The sequence below is a fragment of the Artemia franciscana genome, chromosome 19, assembly GCF_032884065.1.
Source record: "Artemia franciscana chromosome 19, ASM3288406v1, whole genome shotgun sequence".
Taxonomy (NCBI): domain Eukaryota; kingdom Metazoa; phylum Arthropoda; class Branchiopoda; order Anostraca; family Artemiidae; genus Artemia; species Artemia franciscana.
In genome coordinates this window covers 660,221-685,255 of record NC_088881.1, presented here as the reverse complement: position 1 = coordinate 685,255, position 25,035 = coordinate 660,221, and the positions used below count along the sequence as shown (strand labels likewise).

At 35.9% G+C, this 25,035-nt stretch overlaps 5 non-coding genes and 3 pseudogenes across 5 annotated transcripts; 3 read left to right on the top strand and 5 right to left on the bottom strand.

Annotated features, from left to right (window-relative positions):
* Window positions 1-2,933: 2,933 nt before the first annotated feature.
* On the bottom strand, window positions 2,934-3,117 carry LOC136039706 (U2 spliceosomal RNA). The gene has a single exon (XR_010620527.1). It is a non-coding gene; the product is annotated as a U2 spliceosomal RNA (small nuclear RNA).
* A 905-nt stretch (window positions 3,118-4,022) lies between these two features.
* LOC136039687 (U1 spliceosomal RNA) lies at window positions 4,023-4,170 on the bottom strand (annotated as a pseudogene).
* Window positions 4,171-5,088: 918 nt separating this feature from the next.
* On the bottom strand, window positions 5,089-5,204 carry LOC136039723 (U5 spliceosomal RNA). The gene has a single exon (XR_010620543.1). It is a non-coding gene; the product is annotated as a U5 spliceosomal RNA (small nuclear RNA).
* Window positions 5,205-8,787: 3,583 nt separating this feature from the next.
* LOC136039722 (U5 spliceosomal RNA) lies at window positions 8,788-8,903 on the top strand. The gene has a single exon (XR_010620542.1). It is a non-coding gene; the product is annotated as a U5 spliceosomal RNA (small nuclear RNA).
* A 919-nt stretch (window positions 8,904-9,822) lies between these two features.
* Window positions 9,823-9,970, top strand: LOC136039688 (U1 spliceosomal RNA; annotated as a pseudogene).
* A 905-nt stretch (window positions 9,971-10,875) lies between these two features.
* Window positions 10,876-11,059, top strand: LOC136039705 (U2 spliceosomal RNA). The gene has a single exon (XR_010620526.1). It is a non-coding gene; the product is annotated as a U2 spliceosomal RNA (small nuclear RNA).
* Window positions 11,060-21,855: 10,796 nt separating this feature from the next.
* LOC136039696 (U1 spliceosomal RNA) lies at window positions 21,856-22,001 on the bottom strand (annotated as a pseudogene).
* A 2,286-nt stretch (window positions 22,002-24,287) lies between these two features.
* On the bottom strand, window positions 24,288-24,471 carry LOC136039715 (U2 spliceosomal RNA). Its single transcript, XR_010620536.1, has one exon. It is a non-coding gene; the product is annotated as a U2 spliceosomal RNA (small nuclear RNA).
* Window positions 24,472-25,035: the final 564 nt, after the last annotated feature.

The window sequence follows — 25,035 nt, the reverse complement described above, 5'->3', positions numbered from 1 at the left end:
GAATGGGGTATCCATTACCAAAAAGAATATCTCTGATAAAATTTATTTCTGCATTTATATATGAATGGGAGCAAATATTTAGGGCACGATCAATGAGGGAAATTACAACTGCTCTTTTAACTTGTGGGGGGTGATTTGAATTAAAGTGAAGATATCTATTGTTTTGTGTTGGCTTTCGATATATAGTAAAATCCAGTTCATCAGCTTTACGAATAATTAATACATCTAAAAACGGTAGTTTATTTTCAATTTCAACTTCAAGGGTGAACTGCAAATTTCGGTCATAAGTGTTAAGATGATCTAAGAAGCCCCGAAGTTCAGCTTCCCCATAATTCCAAAGTGAAATTACGTCATCCATATAACGACCCCAATAGACATGTTTTAGAAAATAAGAATTCAATGCCCAATTCTCAAGATTCTCGACGTAAATATTTGCTAGTAGCCCGGATAAAGGTGCCCCCATGGGTAATCCATTTTTTTGCTGATAAAAAGAATCGCGAAATTGAAAATACATAGAAAACTTATTACAAATTTTAACAAGAGTCATTAAAACTTCACAATCAATTCCTGTCGCTGAAGTCTCGATCAAGTGGTAATTTTCTTCTATTTTGTTTTTTAATAATTCCTCTGAAATAGTTACATCTATATTTGTGTACATGGAAACAATGTCGAAACTACTAACTATTGTGTTTTCTGAAATACTTGTGTTGCTAAGTTTTTTAATCAAATCTGCCGAGTTATGAATATAGGAATTTTGAGAATACAATAAAGGTTTGAAAGCTGCACAAAGCCATTTTCCAATATTGGCAGCGGGAGCTTTAGTACAAGCCACAATAGGTCTTAAGGGAATACCCTGTTTATGTATTTTTGGTAAACCGTAGAGTTTAGGACAGAAACTACCACGGGGAAAAAATTTATTGTATAGTTGTGGGGTGATTTTACCATTTTGTTTTAGCTGCTTTAATTCATTTATAATATTATTAGTGAACTGATCAGTAGGATCATGAGTTATTGTTTGATATGTAATTGTGTCATTTAAATGCGAAAAAATTTTGTTGTCATAGTCTGTTGTATTCATGACAACAAGTGAATTGCTTTTGTCTGCTTTAGTTATTATAATAGAAGGATCTTTTCGGAGATTAGATAGTATTTTTATGTCATGCAGATTTTCCGGTGTGGAATTAGTAGGAGGCTTAAACTTTTTTTGGCTATTATAGAGGATATTTATTAGACCAGATCTAACTTCATCCGGGTTAGAGACAGAAGGATAGTGTTTATGCAAAGCGGACTCTAGAGAGGATCTCTACATTTCCCAATAACCATTAATATATGCAAACACTGGTCAAAATTTGCAAATTGCAGCCCCTCCCACGGGGACTGTGGGGGAGTAAGTCGTCCCCAAAGGCATAGTTATAAGGATTTGAAACTATGTTGAATAAAATGGCTATATCAGAATTTTGATCCGACTACTCTGGGGAAAAGATGAGCGTGGGAAGGGGCCTAGGTGCCCTCCGATTTTCTTGGTCACTTAAAAAGGGCACTAGAACTTTTCATTTCCGTTCGAATGAGCCCTCTCTCAAAATTCTAGGACCACTGGATCGATACGATCACCCCTGGAAAAAAAAAAAAAAACACGCATCGCAGTTTGATTCTTTCTCTCAACTCTACTTTTTAAAACAGTAAAAACTTTAGCGTAAAGAACAGGGCGTTGAAGAAGGAGCAGCCCCTTTCATATACGGGGTAAATTCTGTTCGTTTTAAGTTTTAATGTCGCTCCTTGCTTTCAGTTAGAAGAAACCTGTTTTTTATTTAATTTCTGAATGTTTTTTAGTTAATCCATGTTTTGATTTTGGCTCTCCGCAGAATAATTAAAGCGAAATTTGCATATTTATTTATTTGGCTAAATGGCTTTCCCATAGTTTTGATCGAATGATTTTGCTAAAATACGAGGAGAAGGAGGCCCAGTTGCTCTCCAATTTTTCGGGTACTTAAAAAGGCAACTAGAACTTTTAGTTTTTACGAACGTTTTCATTAGTAAAAGATATACGTAACTTACGAATTAGCTTACGTAACAAACTTCTATGTTCGTATTCAGCCACATAGCCCCTTCTTCTCCCCCCCCCCTCCCAACCAAAAAATTCCCTGGAAAACGTCTCTATATCTCCCAATAACCATTAATATATGCAAACACTGGTCAAAATTTGCAACTTGCAGCCCCTCCCACGGGGATTAAGGGGGAGTAAGTCGTCCTCAAAGGCATAGTTATAAGGTTTTTAGACTATGTTGAATAAAATGGCTATCTCAGAATTTTGATCCGACTACTCTGGGGAAAAGATGAGCGTGGGAGGGGGCCCAGGTGCCCTCCGATATTCTTGGTCACTTAAAAAGGGCACTAGAACTTTTCATTTCCGTTCGAATGAGCCCTCTCCCAAAATTCTAGGACCACTGGGTCAATACGATCACCCCTGGGTCAATACGATCACCCCTGGGAAAAAGAAAAAAAAACAAATAAACAAATAAACACGCATCCGTGATTTGTCTTCTGGCAAAAAATACAAAATTCCACATTTTTGTAGATGGGATCTTGGAACTTGTACAATAGGGTTCTCTGATAAGCTTAATCTGATGGTGTGGTTTTCATTAAGATTCTATGGCTTTTAGGGGGTGTTTCACCCTATTTTCTAAAATAGGGAGGATTTTCTCAGGCTCGTATCTTTTGATGGGTAAGACGAAACTTGATGAAACTTATATATTTAAAATCAGCGTTAAAATGCGACACTTTTGATATAACTATTGGTATCAAAATTCCATTTTTTAGAGTTTTGGTTACTATTGAGCCGGGTCGCTCCTTACTACAGTTCGTTACCACGAACTGTTTGAAAACGTATTATACACATTATTGATTAGGGTTCATGGACTTTGGTTTCCCCTCGAAAGGGGTGCGTCGATCCCGGAGGTACTGCAATACCGGGCCAACGCGTGAAGGGAGTGGAGCAAGCCCCGACATCCCTCCGGTTTCCAAAAATAATTCTGGGCCCCATGTAGGGGCCGTATCAAATATTAAGCTGATAAGAACAGATACTACACTTTGATCTTAGCCAAAAGGCCGAAAGTAAAGTAAGTTTATAGTTCTTTTAGAGTACTAAATAGTGCCTCTGTGGTACCAAATGGCTTCTTTTTAGTTTTTACTGCTATTTTCACTTTATTTTGGATAAAGGATTCCATCTTTGCTCCCCCATTCCCTTCAAGTTTGGATTTTGACGGAATTACACCGCTCTAGAAAAGCAAAAGAAATGAAAAAAAAGTACTATAAGATGGAGTCGACCTAGAAGGACTTAGTAGAAACAAAGTAGTAGGAGGAAAGTTGCATTCCAAGATGGTGGTATCTTTTGATTTTTCAAGAGCAGAAGATGAATTACTTTATGCAGTAATAGTGTGTATGGATTTCATGGGTAACTTTAATGACATACTACAAAAACTACATCCGCAGAAATTACCATAAATATACAGTAATCAGGCCCAAAAATAATTGTAATTTAGCTGAATGGTCGATCAATTGCTGTAGCCAAAGGCCCCCCTCTTAAAATATTCCAAGAAGCTTAGCGGTAGTAAAGGAATTCTTAGTCTGATATGTTGCCAATACAATAGACTTGATGAAATGTGCGGTGACCAAGGGCATTTCACTTTTTAAGACTAGCCTTTGTGACTTAATTTAAATTTTAGCAATTGGATTCGATTCCTAGTTCAATTTAAAAATCAGTATTTGATAATTACGGAGTATTTTCAAAAACAAAATGCATCAGGAATTCAATCAGTTTAGGCAATTTAATTTAATTATGGCGACTGGTCATTGATACCCCATCATTTGCTTTAATACAAGACTAAGAAAAACAAAATGTGTTTATTTAAGAGATGTTTAAATTACTTGGTTTAAACATTATCAATTTGCATACTTTTTCTTTTCAATTTACAAAATTACAACATAGTACTGGCTCAAAGTAAGAAACCTATTCAATTTGTGGACAGGGGTCCGCGCGAACGCAGTCCTCCACTACCAAAAATTACGCTGTTGAGTTACCCCCATTTGGGATAATCACAGGGGTCAGTCAATAGGCCTCACCCTGGGAGCGCCTCCTTTATGAGTAAGGCAGCTCCCCAGCCAGGTAAGTACGAATTGTACTAACATTTTACTAATGTCTTTCGACATAAATCCGGTTGCTTTGATTGCCACTCAGAAACTCTAATTTATTAAACAGATGCAGCTTTACAAAACTTTTTTCACAGCAGTGTATCAAGTCTCTGAATTGTTTTTGAAAATAGGAATGCCCCATTTCATTTTCATATGCAAGCCGCTAGATCGTTTAAATCCAAGTTTACCTTTCTGAGAAAAGAAAATCAGGAGTTTCTCACTCTCTTATCAGTTTGACTGAAAAGTCGAAATTTTAATTTCTGTTCGGACACGAAAATGGTATGTGAAAATCTTCTGGTGGCTTATTGACACAGCAGTCTGCAATAGCTGGCTTCTTTTCAGATCAGACGTCAAAGCGCTGACTTTAAGGAGAGACAAATCGATGATCTTGAGAACCTTCAGGTCTGAAGCTGATGCAGGGTTGTATGCCTCGGCCCGTGTGATGCCCCAACTTAAACGTGGTAGACCATCCGCAGATTTCGAAGCAAGTCCCAGCCCCATTCGAAGTTGCAACAGAATCCGACCGGCAATATCTGCTCAAGCCGATGGACTTGATCACTGGCAAAAAAGACTAACAAGCAGAGCCGCTGCAAAGAGTGCAAATCAGGATATACCACCTTTGAATGCGAAAAATGTGACCTTCCACTGTGCCTTACTGCCAAAAGCAAGTGTTTAAAAGCCTTTCACACCAAGTGAAAGTGCCCCTTTTTTATATTTTTGAGAGGCTAATGTTGTATTTTTACAACGTGGTCTAAAATTGACAATTTTGAATAGATCATTCAAACAAAAGTTTTTTTCTCAATAGTCTGACCTAGAGATCACATTGGAAGCGTTGGAGATTTTTCCTGGTATTGGTTCGTATAGTGGCCTGTCAAGGGTTAAAACATACAACAATAGTGTAGACTAGTCTGCCTTTCGGCATTCAAAAATTTGTTAAGACTCATCAAGTGCCCCTCCCCACGGTAATCTTTAGTAAAAGGCGAAAGATCAACTCGATATGAGGAGAGGCCAGAGCTATGAAAATTGCTAAGGTTGACATGGGTATATAAAAATAAATCCTAGTAAATCCTCGTGGTTTTTTTTTTAACAAGGTTCGAAAGCAATAAGAAATTCAATGTTCAATCAAGTAAATACGGGCCAAAAAACCATATGATGCGAAAATATACTCAATGAACAGCAATTCATGGGCAACTTTAATGACATACTACTAAAATAGCGACGAAGACCACACTGCCTTTCCATAACAAACAAATACAACGTAGAAACAATAGGGAAAGTTTTTTCAAGACAATGGAAATTATTTATGTAGATATTTCGGCCCTATGTCCAAGGGCCGTCTTCAGCACAATACAATACTATATATATATATAAAAGAACTTACATCAAATTGTGAGAATTAAAACTGAATATAAAAACACTTATTAAAACAATTTTTTTTTAAAAATATAGCCCTAGCATCCTTACTTCAGCGAAGTTCAACCAGGACTGGCGAAAAGAATGAAATGAAGAAATATAAACTCATTCAAACTAAAGAGAATAAAATGATTAGATGCAATTTCTTAAAGCTAATCTTGCTTGTTTAGCAGCCTGTCTCAAAGGCCTTTTCGTAGTTGGTTCAGTACTATTATAAATTGGTTTAGTAAAATATTTTGTTAGATCATTTTTAATTAAATTTGAGTATAAAGAATTTAGTGAGTATTCCCCCAAGTCCCTGTTCAAAGAAATATTTTTATTGATTTTGAGATTAATTTCAATTGATTCTCGAACCACCTGTTTTATTCCCAAATCATTACTAATGAGTGAAGAGTTTTCAAAAAGTATCATGTGGGACGGATTATTAAAAATATGCCAACCTAGAGCAGAATCAAAGGAATTGTTGGAACCATTTGAAATTAAGGCCTTGTCTATGTCATTTTTATGCTGATGTAACCTTTTGTCTAGATTCTGATGGGTCCTGCCGACATAGTATTTTCCGCAATCACAGGGTATTTGATAGACCCCTCTTTGGCGAGTAACTGGGGTCTTATCTTTACCCGAATTTAAGAAATTGATGATTTTAAAATTATTAGTAAAAACTACGTACAGATTATTTTTTGTGCAAATATTTTTTAATTTTGTTGTAATCTTTGGGATATACGGAAGATAGACAATATTTGAGGGCTTATCAATAGCCTCACATTGTGAAGTATCTTCTTCGATATTACAAGAATGTCTTTTTATTCTACGGCTAATTATTTTATTTACAAAAGGAATGGGGTATCCATTACCAAAAAGAATATCTCTGATAAAATTTATTTCTGCATTTATATATGAATGGGAGCAAATATTTAGGGCACGATCAATGAGGGAAATTACAACTGCTCTTTTAACTTGTGGGGGGTGATTTGAATTAAAGTGAAGATATCTATTGTTTTGTGTTGGCTTTCGATATATAGTAAAATCCAGTTCATCAGCTTTACGAATAATTAATACATCTAAAAACGGTAGTTTATTTTCAATTTCAACTTCAAGGGTGAACTGCAAATTTCGGTCATAAGTGTTAAGATGATCTAAGAAGCCCCGAAGTTCAGCTTCCCCATAATTCCAAAGTGAAATTACGTCATCCATATAACGACCCCAATAGACATGTTTTAGAAAATAAGAATTCAATGCCCAATTCTCAAGATTCTCGACGTAAATATTTGCTAGTAGCCCGGATAAAGGTGCCCCCATGGGTAATCCATTTTTTTGCTGATAAAAAGAATCGCGAAATTGAAAATACATAGAAAACTTATTACAAATTTTAACAAGAGTCATTAAAACTTCACAATCAATTCCTGTCGCTGAAGTCTCGATCAAGTGGTAATTTTCTTCTATTTTGTTTTTTAATAATTCCTCTGAAATAGTTACATCTATATTTGTGTACATGGAAACAATGTCGAAACTACTAACTATTGTGTTTTCTGAAATACTTGTGTTGCTAAGTTTTTTAATCAAATCTGCCGAGTTATGAATATAGGAATTTTGAGAATACAATAAAGGTTTGAAAGCTGCACAAAGCCATTTTCCAATATTGGCAGCGGGAGCTTTAGTACAAGCCACAATAGGTCTTAAGGGAATACCCTGTTTATGTATTTTTGGTAAACCGTAGAGTTTAGGACAGAAACTACCACGGGGAAAAAATTTATTGTATAGTTGTGGGGTGATTTTACCATTTTGTTTTAGCTGCTTTAATTCATTTATAATATTATTAGTGAACTGATCAGTAGGATCATGAGTTATTGTTTGATATGTAATTGTGTCATTTAAATGCGAAAAAATTTTGTTGTCATAGTCTGTTGTATTCATGACAACAAGTGAATTGCTTTTGTCTGCTTTAGTTATTATAATAGAAGGATCTTTTCGGAGATTAGATAGTATTTTTATGTCATGCAGATTTTCCGGTGTGGAGTTAGTAGGAGGCTTAAACTTTTTTTGGCTATTATAGAGGATATTTATTAGACCAGATCTAACTTCATCCGGGTTAGAGACAGAAGGATAGTGTTTATGCAAAGCGGACTCTAGAGAGGAAACTATATCTGCCACAGGAACCTGTTTCGGTAGAAAAGAAAATTTTGGACCTTTTTCTAGTGTTTCGATTTCCTGGGGTTCCAATGTTTTAGAAGAGAGGTTAACGATAGCAGGCCCAGGAGTGAATCTTGGAGAATAAATACGGTTTCTCATCGAAGATTCATTTCGTAAGCCCTCTAATTTTTTATAGAGGCGTTCCTTGGACAAGCGAAAATCGTGGCTAAACAAATTCCTTTCTAATCTAACAACTTGAGCAAAATCAACGGTGGACAGGTTTTCCAGCAAAAAAGTTTCCAACGATTTTCTCTCTGAAGAAATAATATGTCGTTTCTGTTTTTTGTCCTTAATAATATGGACTAGGGTTTTTAACTGTAGTGTATGGGCAAATTGCGCTTCTTTTCGGGTATTTAAATGTAATTTATATCTTAAAGACTTGGGAATAAGGTTTTCCTTTCTACAGGATTCTAAAAATTTTTGTTGATTGATAATATTAGCATGTTTTTTACCTAGACTAATAAAATAAAAGATATCATAGGTCAACTGCTCCCCATAAGCTAGACGAAAATAGCGACGAAGACCACACTGCCTTTCCATAACAAACAAATACAACGTAGAAACAATAGGGAAAGTTTTTTCAAGACAATGGAAATTATTCCATTTTGATGTAAGTTCTACACAATTTGATGTAAGTTCTTTTATATATATATATAGTATTGTATTGTGCTGAAGACGGCCCTTGGACATAGGGCCGAAATATCTACATAAATAATTTCCATTGTCTTGAAAAAACTTTCCCTATTGTTTCTACGTTGTATTTGTTTGTTATGGAAAGGCAGTATGGTCTTCGTCGCTATTTTAGTAGTATGTCATTAAAGTTGCCCATGAATTGCTGTTCATTGAGTATATTTTCGCATCATATGGTTTTTTGGCCCGTATTTACTTGATTGAACATTGAATTTCTTATTGCTTTCGAACCTTGTTAAAAAAAAAACCACGAGGATTTACTAGGATTTATTTTTATATACCCATGTCAACCTTAGCAATTTTCATAGCTCTGGCCTCTCCTCATATCGAGTTGATCTTTCGCCTTTTACTAAAGATTACCGTGGGGAGGGGCACTTGATGAGTCTTAACAAATTTTTGAATGCCGAAAGGCAGACTAGTCTACACTATTGTTGTATGTTTTAACCCTTGACAGGCCACTATACGAACCAATACCAGGAAAAATCTCCAACGCTTCCAATGTGATCTCTAGGTCAGACTATTGAGAAAAAAACTTTTGTTTGAATGATCTATTCAAAATTGTCAATTTTAGACCACGTTGTAAAAATACAACATTAGCCTCTCAAAAATATAAAAAAGGGGCACTTTCACTTGGTGTGAAAGGATTTAAAACACTTGCTTTTGGCAGTTAGGCCCAGTGGAAGGTCACATTTTTCGCATTCAAAGGTGGTATATCCTGATTTGCACTCTTTGCAGCGGCTCTGCTTGTTAGTCTTTTTTGGCCAGTGATCAAGTCCATCGGCTTGAGCAGATATTGCCGGTTGGATTCGGTTGCGACTTCGAATGGGGCTGGGACTTGCTTCGAAATCTGCGGATGGTCTACCACGTTTAAGTCGGGGCATCACACGGGCCGAGGCATACAACCCTGTAGCAGCTTCAGACCTGAAGGTTCTCAAGATCATCGATTTGTCTCTCCTTAAAGTCAGCGCTTTGACGTCTGATCTGAAAAGAAGCCAGCTATTGCAGACTGCTGTGTCAATAAGCCACCAGAAGATTTTCACATACCATTTTCGTGTCCGAACAGAAATTAAAATTTCGACTTTTCAGTCAAACTGATAAGAGAGTGAGAAACTCCTGATTTTCTTTTCTCAAAAAGGTAAACTTGCATTTAAACGATCTAGCGGCTTGCATATGAAAATGAAATGGGGCATTCCTATTTTCAAAAACAATTCAGAGACTTGATACACTGCTGTGAAAAAAGTTTTGTAAAGCTGCATCTGTTTAATAAATTAGAGTTTCTGAGTGGCAATCAAAGCAACCGGATTTATGTCGAAAGACATTAGTAAAATGTTAGTACAATTCGTACTTACCTGGCTGGGGAGCTGCCTTACTCATAAAGGAGGCGCTCCCAGGGTGAGGCCTATTGAATGACCCCTGTGATTATCCCAAATGGGGGTAACTCAACAGCGTAATTTTTGGTAGTGGAGGACTGCGTTCGCGCGGACCCCTGTCCACAAATTGAATAGGTTTCTTACTTTGAGCCAGTACTATGTTGTAATTTTGTAAATTGAAAAGAAAAAGTATGCAAATTGATAATGTTTAAACCAAGTAATTTAAACATCTCTTAAATAAACACATTTTGTTTTTCTTAGTCTTGTATTAAAGCAAATGATGGGGTATCAATGACCAGTCGCCATAATTAAATTAAATTGCCTAAACTGATTGAATTCCTGATGCATTTTGTTTTTGAAAATACTCCGTAATTATCAAATACTGATTTTTAAATTGAACTAGGAATCGAATCCAATTGCTAAAATTTAAATTAAGTCACAAAGGCTAGTCTTAAAAAGTGAAATGCCCTTGGTCACCGCACATTTCATCAAGTCTATTGTATTGGCAACATATCAGACTAAGAATTCCTTCACTACCGCTAAGCTTCTTGGAATATTTTAAGAGGGGGGCCTTTGGCTACAGCAATTGATCGACCATTCAGCTAAATTACAATTATTTTTGGGCCTGATTACTGTATATTTATGGTAATTTCTGCGGATGTAGTTTTTGTAGTATGTCATTAAAGTTACCCATGAAATCCATACACACTATTACTGCATAAAGTAATTCATCTTCTGCTCTTGAAAAATCAAAAGATACCACCATCTTGGAATGCAACTTTCCTCCTACTACTTTGTTTCTACTAAGTCCTTCTAGGTCGACTCCATCTTATAGTACTTTTTTTTCATTTCTTTTGCTTTTCTAGAGCGGTGTAATTCCGTCAAAATCCAAACTTGAAGGGAATGGGGGAGCAAAGATGGAATCCTTTATCCAAAATAAAGTGAAAATAGCAGTAAAAACTAAAAAGAAGCCATTTGGTACCACAGAGGCACTATTTAGTACTCTAAAAGAACTATAAACTTACTTTACTTTCGGCCTTTTGGCTAAGATCAAAGTGTAGTATCTGTTCTTATCAGCTTAATATTTGATACGGCCCCTACATGGGGCCCAGAATTATTTTTGGAAACCGGAGGGATGTCGGGGCTTGCTCCACTCCCTTCACGCGTTGGCCCGGTATTGCAGTACCTCCGGGATCGACGCACCCCTTTCGAGGGGAAACCAAAGTCCATGAACCCTAATCAATAATGTGTATAATACGTTTTCAAACAGTTCGTGGTAACGAACTGTAGTAAGGAGCGACCCGGCTCAATAGTAACCAAAACTCTAAAAAATGGAATTTTGATACCAATAGTTATATCAAAAGTGTCGCATTTTAACGCTGATTTTAAATATATAAGTTTCATCAAGTTTCGTCTTACCCATCAAAAGATACGAGCCTGAGAAAATCCTCCCTATTTTAGAAAATAGGGTGAAACACCCCCTAAAAGCCATAGAATCTTAATGAAAACCACACCATCAGATTAAGCTTATCAGAGAACCCTATTGTACAAGTTCCAAGATCCCATCTACAAAAATGTGGAATTTTGTATTTTTTGCCAGAAGACAAATCACGGATGCGTGTTTATTTGTTTATTTGTTTTTTTTTCTTTTTCCCAGGGGTGATCGTATTGACCCAGGGGTGATCGTATTGACCCAGTGGTCCTAGAATTTTGGGAGAGGGCTCATTCGAACGGAAATGAAAAGTTCTAGTGCCCTTTTTAAGTGACCAAGAATATCGGAGGGCACCTGGGCCCCCTCCCACGCTCATCTTTTCCCCAGAGTAGTCGGATCAAAATTCTGAGATAGCCATTTTATTCAACATAGTCTAAAAACCTTATAACTATGCCTTTGAGGACGACTTACTCCCCCTTAATCCCCGTGGGAGGGGCTGCAAGTTGCAAATTTTGACCAGTGTTTGCATATATTAATGGTTATTGGGAAATATAGAGACGTTTTCCAGGGAATTTTTTGGTTGGGAGGGGGGGGAGAAGAAGGGGCTATGTGGCTGAATACGAACATAGAAGTTTGTTACGTAAGCTAATTCGTAAGTTACGTATATCTTTTACTAATGAAAACGTTCGTAAAAACTAAAAGTTCTAGTTGCCTTTTTAAGTACCCGAAAAATTGGAGAGCAACTGGGCCTCCTTCTCCTCGTATTTTAGCAAAATCATTCGATCAAAACTATGGGAAAGCCATTTAGCCAAATAAATAAATATGCAAATTTCGCTTTAATTATTCTGCGGAGAGCCAAAATCAAAACATGGATTAACTAAAAAACATTCAGAAATTAAATAAAAAACAGGTTTCTTCTAACTGAAAGCAAGGAGCGACATTAAAACTTAAAACGAACAGAATTTACCCCGTATATGAAAGGGGCTGCTCCTTCTTCAACGCCCTGTTCTTTACGCTAAAGTTTTTACTGTTTTAAAAAGTAGAGTTGAGAGAAAGAATCAAACTGCGATGCGTGTTTTTTTTTTTTCCAGGGGTGATCGTATCGATCCAGTGGTCCTAGAATTTTGAGAGAGGGCTCATTCGAACGGAAATGAAAAGTTCTAGTGCCCTTTTTAAGTGACCAAGAAAATCGGAGGGCACCTAGGCCCCTTCCCACGCTCATCTTTTCCCCAGAGTAGTCGGATCAAAATTCTGATATAGCCATTTTATTCAACATAGTTTCAAATCCTTATAACTATGCCTTTGGGGACGACTTACTCCCCCACAGTCCCCGTGGGAGGGGCTGCAATTTGCAAATTTTGACCAGTGTTTGCATATATTAATGGTTATTGGGAAATGTAGAGACGTTTTCAGGGGAATTTTTTGGTTGGGGGGGGGAGAAGAAGGGGTTATGTGGTGGAAATTTTCCATCGAGGAGTTATTCATGGGGGAAGAAGATTTCCATAAAGGGGGCGCCGCATTTTCTAGCATTATTTTAAAAAAACAATAAGAAAATGAATATGAAAAAGTTTTTTTCAACTGAAAGTATGGAGTAGCATTAAAACTTAAAACGAACAGAAAATATTACGCATATAAGGGGTTCACCTCCTCCTAATACCTCACTCTTTACGCTAATGGATTTTTAGTAATTTCAACTATTTATTCAAAAGCCTTTGTGATTCAGGGAACAAAATTTAAGCTTTAATGCAAAGAGTTATTGACGAGTGGGCGAACCTTCTCATAAACGTAATAAAGACATACGAACATAGAAGTTTGTTACGTAAGCTAATTCGTAAGTTACGTATATCTTTTACTAATGAAAACGTTCGTAAAAACTAAAAGTTATAGTTGCCTTTTAAAGTACCCGAAAAATTGGAGAGCAACTGGGCCTCCTTCCCCTCCTATTTTAGCAAAATCATTCGATCAAAACTATGGGGAAGCCATTTAGCCAAATAAATAAATATGCAAATTTCGCTTTAATTATTCTGCGGAGAGCCGAAATCAAAACATGGATTAACTAAAAAACATTCAGAAATTAAATTTAAAAAACATGCTTTTTTTAACTGAAAGTAAGGAGCGACATTAAAACTTAAAACGAACATAAATTACCCCGTATATGAAAGGGGCTACTCCTTCTTCAACGCCCTGCTCTTTACGCTAAAGTTTTACTGTTTTAAAAGTAGAGTTGAGAGAAAGAATCAAACTTTAGTGCAAAGAGCAAGGCGTTGAAAAAGGAGCAGCCCCTTTCATATACGGGGTAATTTCTGTTCGTTTTAAGTTTTAAAGTCACTCCTTACATTCAGTTAAAAAAAACTTGTTTGTTTTATTTAATTCAAAGTGAAGAGAGACCCTGCTGTTTGTTACTTAGTCCTTGAATATATTGGAAATCCTTTCTTTTTTTTCCATATGAAAAAACGAAAAAACACTGTATAAAATTTACAAAAATTAATGGTGAAAAAGCCAATGGGTGGACACCATAATTAATTTAAAGTGCCCAAGCTGGATACAAGTCCCCATGCATCCTTATCAAAAATAGTTCGTAATTATAAACTGCTGAAATTTAAATTGAACCAATATTCGATAAAATGGCTGAAGCGACCATTTTTGGCCTCAGGCGGCTTGGTTCTGCGGTGATGTGTTGATAGTAGTAATGACTAAGGCCCCCCCTATGACTGTTAGAGAGAAAATAATTGGCAAAGTCAGTAGAACGGTCACTGGTTTCTCAGAAATTAAAATTTCGACTTTTCAGTCAAATTGATAAGAGAGTGAGAAACCCATGATTTTCTTTTCTCAAAAGGTAAACTTGCATTTAACCATCTAGAGGCGTGCATATGAAAATGAAATGGGGCATTCCTATTTTCAAAAATAATTCAGAAACTTGATTCACAGCTGTAAAAAAAGAATTGTAAAGCTGAATTTGTTTAATAAATTAGAGTTTCTGAGTGGCATTCAAAGCAACTGGATTTATGTCAAAAGACATTAGTAAAATGTTATATTACCTGGCTAGAAAGTTGCCTTGATCATGAAGGAGGCGCTCCCAGGGTGAGACCTTTCCATGGCACTTCGTGATTCCCAAATGGGGGCAACTCAACAGCATTATTTTTGGTTATAGGGGACTGAGTTCCCGCGGATCTTGCCCATACATTTTTGAGAATAGAAAGGAAAATGTACGCAAATTGATAATGTTTAAACCAATTAAATTAGAACATCTCTTAAATAAACACATTTCGTTTATTCTTAGTATTGTATTAAAACAAATGGTTGGGTATCAATGACCAGTCGCCATAATTAAATTAAATTGGCTAAACTGATTGAATTCCTGATGCATTTTGTTTTTGAAAATACTCCGTAATTATCAAATACTGATTTTTAAATTGAACTAGGAATCGAATCAAATTGCTAAAATTTAAATTAAGTCACAAAGGCTAGTCTTAAAAAGTGAAATGCTCTTGGTCACCATACATTTCATCAAGTCAATTGAATTGGCAACATATTAGACTAAGAATTCCTTCACTACCGCTAAGCTTCTTGGAATATTTTAATAGGGGGGCCTTTGGCTAAAGCAATTGATCGACCATTGAGCTACATTACAATTATTTTTGGGCCTGATTACTGAATATTTATGTTATGTTCTGTGGATATAGTTTTAGTAGCATGTCATTAAAATTGCCCATGAATTGCTATTCATTGAATATGTTTTTGAATATGTTTTCGCATCATATGATTTTTGGGCCGGATTTTGGCCCAAAAATCATGTGATGCGGCTAAATGTTTGGGTAAATTTGACTGGCTAAATGTTTGGCTAAATGTGGCTGGCTAAATGTTTGTTGTTATCTTTTGCAGATTACATCTAAGGGAAGCTACTTTTAAGCGGGTAAGGGATGCTCGAAGGCACTCTTGGTTTGGTGCAATAGCATGCCAAGTCCTAGGTGCTCTTGAGTCTATATTATCTTAGGGCCCTCATTCCTCCCTCGTTTAGTAACCGTATTTCCATTCCAGTTTAGGGGTTCCTCTAAAATGAGGCAGTTTTGAGATCTTACCGGGGCAAATCCTTTCATTTGGGTATTCTATTGATTCTTTAGCAGGCTTTTCCTGCAGAACCGTCCTAAATTTTATAGAAATCTATTTTGTCATCAGAGGGAGAAGACTTTGTGATTGATGGGACAATGGGCCTGTACAAGATTGGATGGAAACAATTCCTGTATTTATTTCTTAAGCCCTTAGATGTTGTAAAAGCGAGCCAAGTCCAAGCTACATTTAGTTCTCTTTTGTTTCGTCTTAGAAAGTAATTATTTCTGGATTTATTATCCTTACAGCATAGCCACGTAATTTATTTAGGCTAAAAAGTAAAAGGCAAAGCATTGCACAAGAAATCTGAACAAAGCTAACTCAAATCAATACACACTATTACCGCTTAAGGCGATTGGTATTCTGCCCTTGAAAAATTAAAAGATACCACCATATTGGAATTCAACTTTCCTCGTACTACATTGTTTCTACTATCCTTCTAGCTCGAGTCCTTATAATAGGACTTTTTTCCCATTTCTTTTGCTTTTCTACAGTGGCGTAATTTCGTCAAAATCCAAACTTGGAGGGGCAAAGTTGGAGCCCTTTTTCGAAAATTAAGTGAAAAAGGTGGTAAAAACTAAACAGAAGCCATTTGGTACCACAGAGGTGCTATTTAGTACTCTAAAAGGACTATAAAGTTAGTTGAAAAAAACAAAATGATGTGTTTCTGTAGATGCTTGAATTTATAGGTTTGCATTAGTTTTGAGACAAAATTTTGGAAGAAACTAAATTTTACGCTCACTTTTTACTGGGCTGTATAACGAATGGCAACAGTGCTTCTTATAAACCTATGTATATATTTTTCTTAGCAATTCTGGTTTTAACAGGGTTAATTATAGGAGTACAGGTGTAACATTCTCTGTTACTCCTACGATTGTAAATGTTTAGCTGAAATCAAAGATCAGAGTTACCGTCCCCTTAATTTTCAGCTTTTCAAAAATTGAATAGATTTTTTGCCATTTTTTTAATTAAGCAATTTTGAAGAGCAATATGTAATAAATTTGAGGTACAATCATTCTCAACTTATTTAATGTTTGATTTTCAGCACTTTTCTTTTAAAAATTGTTGAAAAATATTCAATTACAATTGTACATTATAAAATCTTATTTTATTTATATTATAACGATTTGTTGATTAATAATGGAGTTAAAAAGATATAAAACACATATTATAGAAGTTTAAAAGCTGAAACATTTATGTTGCAACATTGATGACGTAGATCAAAATGCTGCTTCATACGTTCAAAAAATAAAATGTTTAGGATACATGCGTGAATTACAAAAGCTGAAAAATTGGAACTAAGTCCCACTTATCAAACAGTTCGTGGTAACAAACTGTAGTAAGGAGCGACCCGGCTCAATAGAAACCAAAACTCTAAAAAATGGAATTTTGATACCAATAGCTACATCAAAAGAATCGCATTTTAATGCTGATTTTAAATATATAAGTTTCATCAAGTTTAGTCTTACGTATCAAAAGTTACGAGCCTGAGAATTTTTGAGTTATTTTAGAAAATAGGGGGAAACACCCCCTAAAAGTCATAGAATCTTAACGAAAATTACACCATCAGATTCAGCGTATCAGAGAAACCTACTATAGAAGTGTCCTAGAATGTTGCGAGAGGGCTCATTCTAACGGAAATGAAAAGTTCTAGTGCCCTTTTTAAGTGACCAAAAAAATTGGAGGGCAGCTAGGCCCCCTCCCACGCTAATTATTTTCCTTAAGTCAACGGATCAAAATTCTGAGATAGCCATTTTATTTAGCGTAGTCGAAAAACCTTATAACTGTGTCTTTGGAGACGACTTAATCCTCCAAAGTCCCCGTGGGAGGGGCTACAAGTTACAAGCTTTGACCAGTGCTTACTTATAGTAATGGCTTAAGGAGCGACATTAAAACTTAAAACGAACAGAAATTACCTCGTATATGAAAGGGGCTGTTTCCTCATCAATGCCCCGCTCTTTACGCTAAAGATTTTTACTTTTTAAAAGAGAAGAGCTGAGAGAAATAGCCAAACTTTAGCGTAAAGAGCGGGGCGTAGATGAGGAAGCAGCCCCTTTCATATACGAAGTAATTTCTGTTCGTTTTAAGTTTTAATGTCGCTCCTTACTTTCAGTTGAAAAAACTTCTTTTTTTCTATTTAATTGCTTAAATACATGAAAGTGATCTGTCTGGTGCTTTCTCCTTTTGCCTAATTTTGTCTTCATTTTTCGTATCTATTTCAATGATTTTTTTTCTTTTTGTTTTTATTTGTACAGTTATCTAGGTAATTTTTTTCTACGAAAAAGTGGGCTTTAGTAGAGATTGCATAATCATTTCCATTAGGCTATTTTTATAAGATATTTTCGACAGTAGCTTTGGCGTTCCGAAGGGAATAAGAGAGGCTACGGACCTATGGTTCCGTTTTAAAGATTATGTTTTAATTAATTAGATTAATTTTATGACGTATTTTTGCAAACCAGTCACATTCTTAGATAAACAAAAAAAAATTGAGAAGCAAAAAAGCGAAAGAGTGGCAAGCTTGAAAACTAGTCACGTGATGTTTTTTCTTTTATCTAGCAGAGGATTGATGATGAAGTAGAATAGCCTGTCTGGGAAGGAAGTTTGTGGTATAGGATGAGAAGATCGAGTTGCTCAAATATATTTCCTGTCACCCAACCACCACTACTGCTGGGGCCCTTGCCAACCTTCCCCCCTAATGTGCAAATACATGGCCCAAATTACATGTATCCTATTTATCTTCCAAACATCTCAACTGTTCCAACCCTATGCCCTGTAGGGGAGACCGGGGTTACCTTGGACAATGGGCTAATCTGGACAAGCCATTTACTTCGAACAACCATATATCGGTGTGTAAAAAATCATGAAATAGCGTCCTTTATTTTTGTACTATGGAGGCTCATTCAGAAAGTAAATAGTTTTACCGTTTCTGAAAAAAAAAACAAAAACAGTACAACAGCAATTTATGAGGTAAGTCACTTGATTTTTCAATTCTTTTATAAGTTCATTGCGCATAGACTTTTAATAAAGTTTATGCTTACTAGCTTAAAATTGATTCTTCTTGGGGACATTTTTATTCATTAAAACTTTGCCATCTGATTTGGTTTGCTCTGAACCTGTATTCAAAACTATTTGGACACAATGGGGTTATTTCAGACGCTTGTTAAGGGGTTACTTCGGACATTTCACTGAGATGTCCGGAATAAGCCCAGACATTTATTTTCACTTTTGAATGCGATCAACAATTTTATTTCGCATCAAGTGAAGCTACATAATTTCCACGCATATCTTTTCATAACATAATTACACAGTTAACATAATTACATTACACAGTTATTACATAATTACACAGCATACCTTTTCCACACATTTTAATACTCCATAGATAATGCAAAAAAGCTATAAAAGTTCTGCCTACTTTCTTTCGTCACCCTATATGAATTAAAAGTCTAAGAAACAAAGGATCTCTTCTTGTTTCTTTCTTATTTTCTATATCTCTCTTCCTATTTTTACTTTATGACTTTGCTTAACTTACTCTTTGTTTTGTTTATTTACTTTACTTACTTCTTTCTTATTGTCTTAAATTATCTCCTATTCTTTCAAGTACAAAGACTTTTTTACACATTAAGCCTTAATTAACTGAAAAACAACAACACTTAAGGGCAATCATTAGAATAATGAGGCATAGATCTGAATACGGATTGTTTTTCTCGTGGACAATTATATGTTGCATGTCCAAGAGTAAGTAAACCTGACAATCTATTTATATGTACAGACAATGGGACAGCGAAGAATGTTGTATATTCGCAAGTTTTACGTAGTTAAAAACATATATATACTATATATATATATATATATATATATATATATATATATATATATATATATATATATATATATATATATATATATATATATATATATCTATTCACAGGTGGGACACAGGGACACATTTACAATGGCGCGTAACTAATATGGCACGTAACGACTTACGCGCAAGGGGGGCTTGGCGGGGGTGCGAAGCGCCACCCCAACAGCTAGTAGAGCTTAAAATTTTTTAAATAATTTGCTTGTGATGATTGCGATAACTTTAGACGATGATTATGGTTCGTAGATTTTTACATCATCCTATGAAAGAACTTTCGCGTGAAATGCTTCAATTAGCGTAGCGTAACTTAGTTAATAGTGTGTCTAGAGTATTCTAGCGCTTATAGGGGATACAAAGGGTACAATAAAGTATTTTTGCTAGAAAAAATCTCATATTCTTTTAAAATGCAGTAATGTTATGGCATTATATGATTTTAAAGCAGCCGCTCTTGCCAGCATTATACATTCTATTAGTTTATAGTGTAGTAAATGAAAAAGAAATCTTTTTTATTTTAAACGAAAGTAAAGAGCGGTATTAACAAACAGAAATTAGTCGTGTGTGAAAGGGCTGCCCCCTACTTACCCCTCCCCGCTCTTTACGCTAAAGTTTTAAAGTACTGCGTTAAAAAGTTTTTGTGTTTGGTGTTTTGTGTTTGGTTTTTGTGAGGTTTACACAAAAAACGCATAAATTTTTTATATTCATATTTGTTATGTTTTTACCAGTTGGAGAGACATTTTGAGGAACCCCTTAAGCACCCTGGGTATTGCTTTCACTACTATCATAATTACTAAGCGATGCCTCAAAGTTAGGCAACGTGCTCAATGGTTTGACCTATATAAATAGTCACAAAGAATGCATGACCCTAGAAAATGGTTTAAGACCAGTTTTTTGGATAATACAAAGCTTCAGCAAAAACCGGCTTTTCCTACCGAGTTCAACAGTAACAAACTAGATTATCTGCAAGTTCCATGGTGTCAACTCTAAACATTTAGTACCAACCCTAACTATGCTGCCAAATGAATTAAATTTACTTAGTTTTATATAAAAGGAATTGAGTTAATTAATTGGGTAACTTGAGGTTTTGAAATTATCCAGAAATATGAAAAAAATGATTTTTGTGCCGAAGTTTCATATTGTTGAACAAATTTCTAACATTTTTCTCTGTCTGAATTGATACTTTTAACACTCTGGCTTCAGTTTCAGTTCTTTCGACGTTTTGGTTAATATCCTTATATGGCGTGAAGCATTGAAAGTCTAAAGCGTGGATACAACCAACAAGTTTCGTTTTTATTGAGGAATCGATTCGGCAGTCAGTAATTTATTTTTAATGACAGTTTTAAATACAGTCAGAGATGTGTTCGAAGCACAAGGATGCATGGTTTTTGCTCAAAATCGGCGAAAATTTGACGCAAAAGGTTATACAGCACCCGATGGTAGGCTTATGTTAAGTCGTCACGGGGGAGGGAGGACTGAATCATGAAGTTTTCTATGTGATTTTTTCAAATATATGGACAGCAACCGCACAGTTTTAAGTCCTCCAAAAAAATTTGACTTTGTCTCTCTAATGGGTGTTTCCTCCCAATACAGGTAAAACCCATGCTAAGCCTGTTATTGTAATGCGCATGAAAAAATGGTTCAAACATAGGGAATCAAGATAGCTTGTAGTCCTGGTGCCAACTGATAAAACATGCTTATTTTGAGGTCCTCTGTTGCCATGACACATTTGTTTGAAGCAATTTGAAAGCCGTTTCCAGTCATACTGAACCTGCGAATTGCGATCACACCTGGAAATAGTTAGCTCAAAAGGGTGCTTGACCCTTAAAAACGACTTGAAAAGCTAGAAAATACTACCTGGAGAGCTTTCTATAAAATCGTTTCATATTTGAAATGCTAACTTTTACATGGTTTCTGCAAGCCATGTATTTTTAGGAAGAAAAATAAGCTATTGGCAATAAATAATAAGTTTGTAACTTATTGTTGGTTCTGTTCCAGGGTAATCGATATAAGAACACTGACACTGATAGGGGTAGTCGGGAGAATTGAACCTCTTAGCAATAACCCTGCTGAGCTCAGTTTTTAAACTACCTCATGTACACCCCTTTCTGTTACACCGAGCTTCACAAAGCACTTCAATAGCGAGGTAAAATGTAGTTCTGGTGCTATTCAGAATACTGTGAGCGCGAATTGCTCTGCTCAGAAACTTTAGATTGAGCACATTGTTCTTTTTCAGCGTGAATGACAGAAAATATAAATATGCTTTACAGAAGGGATCGCTCATGAAACGGTAAATCGGGCGTGCCTTCTCCGGTAAAACGGTAAATCGGGCGTGCCTGTCAGTATTTGATAATTACGGAGTATTTTCAAAAATAAAATGCATCAGGAATTCAATCAGTTAAGGCAATTTAATTTAATTATGGCGCCTGGTCATTGATACCCCATCATTTGCTTTAATACAAGACTAAGAAAAACAAAATGTGTTTATTTAAGAGATGTTCTAAATTACTTGGTTTAAATATTGTCAAATTGTATATTTTTTCCTTTCAATTCACAAAATTACACGTAGTACGGGTTCAAAGGAAGAAACCTATTCAATGTGTGAAAAGGGGTCCACGTGAACGCAGTCCCCCACTAGCAAAAATTACGCTGTTGAGTTACCCCATTTGGAGTAATCACGGGGTCAGCCAATAGGCCTCACCCTGGGAGCGCCTTCATAATGAGTAAGGCAGCTCTCCAGTCAAGTAAGCAAGTATTGTACTAACATTTTACTAATGTCTTTCGACATAAATCCGGTTGCTTTGATTGCCACTCAGAAACTCTAATTCATTAAACAGATGCAGCTTTACAAAACTTTTTTCACAGCAGTGAATCAAGTCTCTGAATTGTTTTTGAAAATAGGAATGCCCCATTTCATTTTCATATGCAAGCCTCTAGATCGTTTAAATGCAAGTTAACCTTTTTGAGAAAAGAAAATCAGGAGTTTCTCACTCTCTTATCAATTTGACTGAAAAGTTGAAACTCTAATTTCTGAGAACCCAGTGACCATTCTACTGACTTTGCCAATTATTTTCTCTCTAACAATCATAGAGGGGGGGGAGGGGCTCTAGTCATTACTACTATCAACAACTCACCGCAGTACCAAGCCGCCTGAGGCCAAAAACAATCGCTTCAGCCATTTTATCGAATATTGGCTCAATTTAAATTTCAGCAGTTTATAATTACGAACTATTTTCGATAAAGATGCATGGGGACTTGGATCCAGCTCGGCCACTTTAAATTAATTATGGTGTCCACCCATTGGCTTTTTCACCATTAATTTTTGTAAATTTTATACAGTGTTTCTTCGTTTTTTCATATGGAAAAAAAAAGGAAGGATTTCCAATATATTCAAGGACTAATTAACAAACGGCAGGGTCTCTCTTCACTTTGAATTAAATAAAACAAACAAGGTTTGTTTAACTGAAAGTAAGGAGCGACTTTAAAACTTAAAACGAACAGAAATTACCCCGTATATGAAAGGGGCTGCTCCTTTTTCAACGCCTTGCTCTTTGCACTAAAGTTTGATTCTTTCTCTCAACTCTACTTTTTAATACAGTAAAACTTTACCGTAAAGCGCAGGGCGTTGAAGAAGTAGCAGCCCCTTTCATATACGGGGTAATTTCCGTTCGTTTTAAGTTTTAATGTCGCTCCTTACTTTCAGTTAAAAAAAAACTTGTTTTTTTTTATTTAATTTCTGAATGTTTTTTAGTTAATCCATGTTTTGATTTCGGCTCTCCGCAGAATAATTAAAGCGAAATTTGCATATTTATTTATTTGGCTAAATGGCTTTCCCATAGTTTTGATCGAATGATTTTGCTAAAATAGGAGGGGAAGGAGGCCCAGTTGCTCTCCAATTTTTCGGGTACTTAAAAAGGCAACTAGAACTTTTAGTTTTTACGAACGTTTTCATTAGTAAAAGATATACGTAACTTATGAATTAGCTTACGTAAAAAACTTCTATGTTCGTATGTCTTTATTACGTTTATGAGAAGGTTCGCCCACTCGTCAATAACTCTTTGCATTAAAGCTTAAATTTTGTCCCCTGAATCACAAAGGCTGTTGAATAAATAGTTGAAATTACTAAGAATCCTTTAGCGTAAAGAGTGAGGTATTAGGAGGAGGTGAACCCCTTATATGCGTAATATTTTCTGTTCGTTTTAAATTTTAATGCTACTCCATACTTCCAGTTGAAAAAAAACTTTTTCATATTTATTTTCTCATTGTTTTTTTTAAATAATGCTAGAAAATGCGGCGCCCCCTTTATGGAAATCTGCTTCCCCCATGAAAAATTCCTCCATGGAAAATTTCCACCACATAACCCCCTTCTCCTCCCCCTCCCTCCCAACCAAAAAATTCCCCTGAAAACGTCTCTACATTTCCCAATAACCATTAATATATGCAAACACTGGTCAAAATTTGCAAATTGCAGCCCCTCCCTCGGAGGGGCCTAGGTGCCCTCCGATTTTCTTGGTCACTTAAAAAGGGCACTAGAACTTTTCATTTCCGTTCGAATGCGCCCTCTCTCAAAATTCTAGGACCACTGGGTCTATACGATCACCCCTGGGAAAAAAAAAACAAAAAAACACGCATCCGTGATTTGTCTTCTGGCAAAAAATGCAAAATTCCACATTTTTGTAGATGGGATCTTGGAACTTGTACAATAGGGTTCTCTGATAAGCTTAATCTGATGGTGTGGTTTTCATTAAGATTCTATGGCTTTTAGGGGGTGTTTCACCCTATTTTCTAAAATAGGGCAGATTTTCTCAGGCTCGTAACTTTTGATGGGTAAGACAAAACTTGATGAAACTTATATATTTAAAATCAGCATTAAAATGCGATTCTTTTGATGTAACTATTGGTATCAAAATTCCGTTTTTTAGAGTTTTGGTTACTATTGAGCCGGATCGCTCCTTACCACAGTTCGTTACCACGAACTGTTTGAAAACGTATTATACACATTATTGATTAGGGTTCATGGACTTTGGTTTCCCTTCGAAAGGGTTCCGTCAATCCCAGAGGTACTGCAATACCGGACCAACGCGTGAAGGGACCGGATCAAGCCCCGACATCCCTCCGGTTTCCAAAAATAATTCTGGGCCCCATGTAGGGGCCGTATCAAATATTAAGCTGATAAGAACAGATACTACACTTTGATCTTAGCCAAAAGGCCGAAAGTAAAGTAAATTTATAGTTCTTTTAGAGTACTAAATAGTGCCTCAGTGGTACCAAATGACTTCTTTTTAGTTTTTACTCCTATTTTCACTTTATTTTGGATAAAGGGTTCCATCTTTGCTCCCCCATCCCCTTCAAGTTTGGATTTTGACGAAATTACGCCGCTGTAGAAAAGCAAAAGAAATGAAAAAAAAGTCCTATAAGATGGAGTCAACCTAAAAGGACTTAGTAGAAACAAAGTAGTACGAGGAAAGTTGCATTCCAAGATGGTGGTATCTTTTGATTTTTCAAGGGCAGAAGATGAATTACTTTAAGCAGTAATAGTGTGTATGGATTTGAGTTAGTTTTGTTCAGATTTCTTGAGCAATGTTTTGCCTTTTACTTTTTAGCCTAAATAAATTACGTGGCTATGCTCTAAGGATAACAAATCCAGAAATAGTTACTTTTTAAGACGAAACAAAAGAGAACTAAATGTAGCTTGGACTTGGCTCGCTTTTACACCATCTAAGGGCTTAAGAAATAAATACAAGAATTTTTTCCGTCCAATCTCGTACAGGCCCATTGGCCCATCA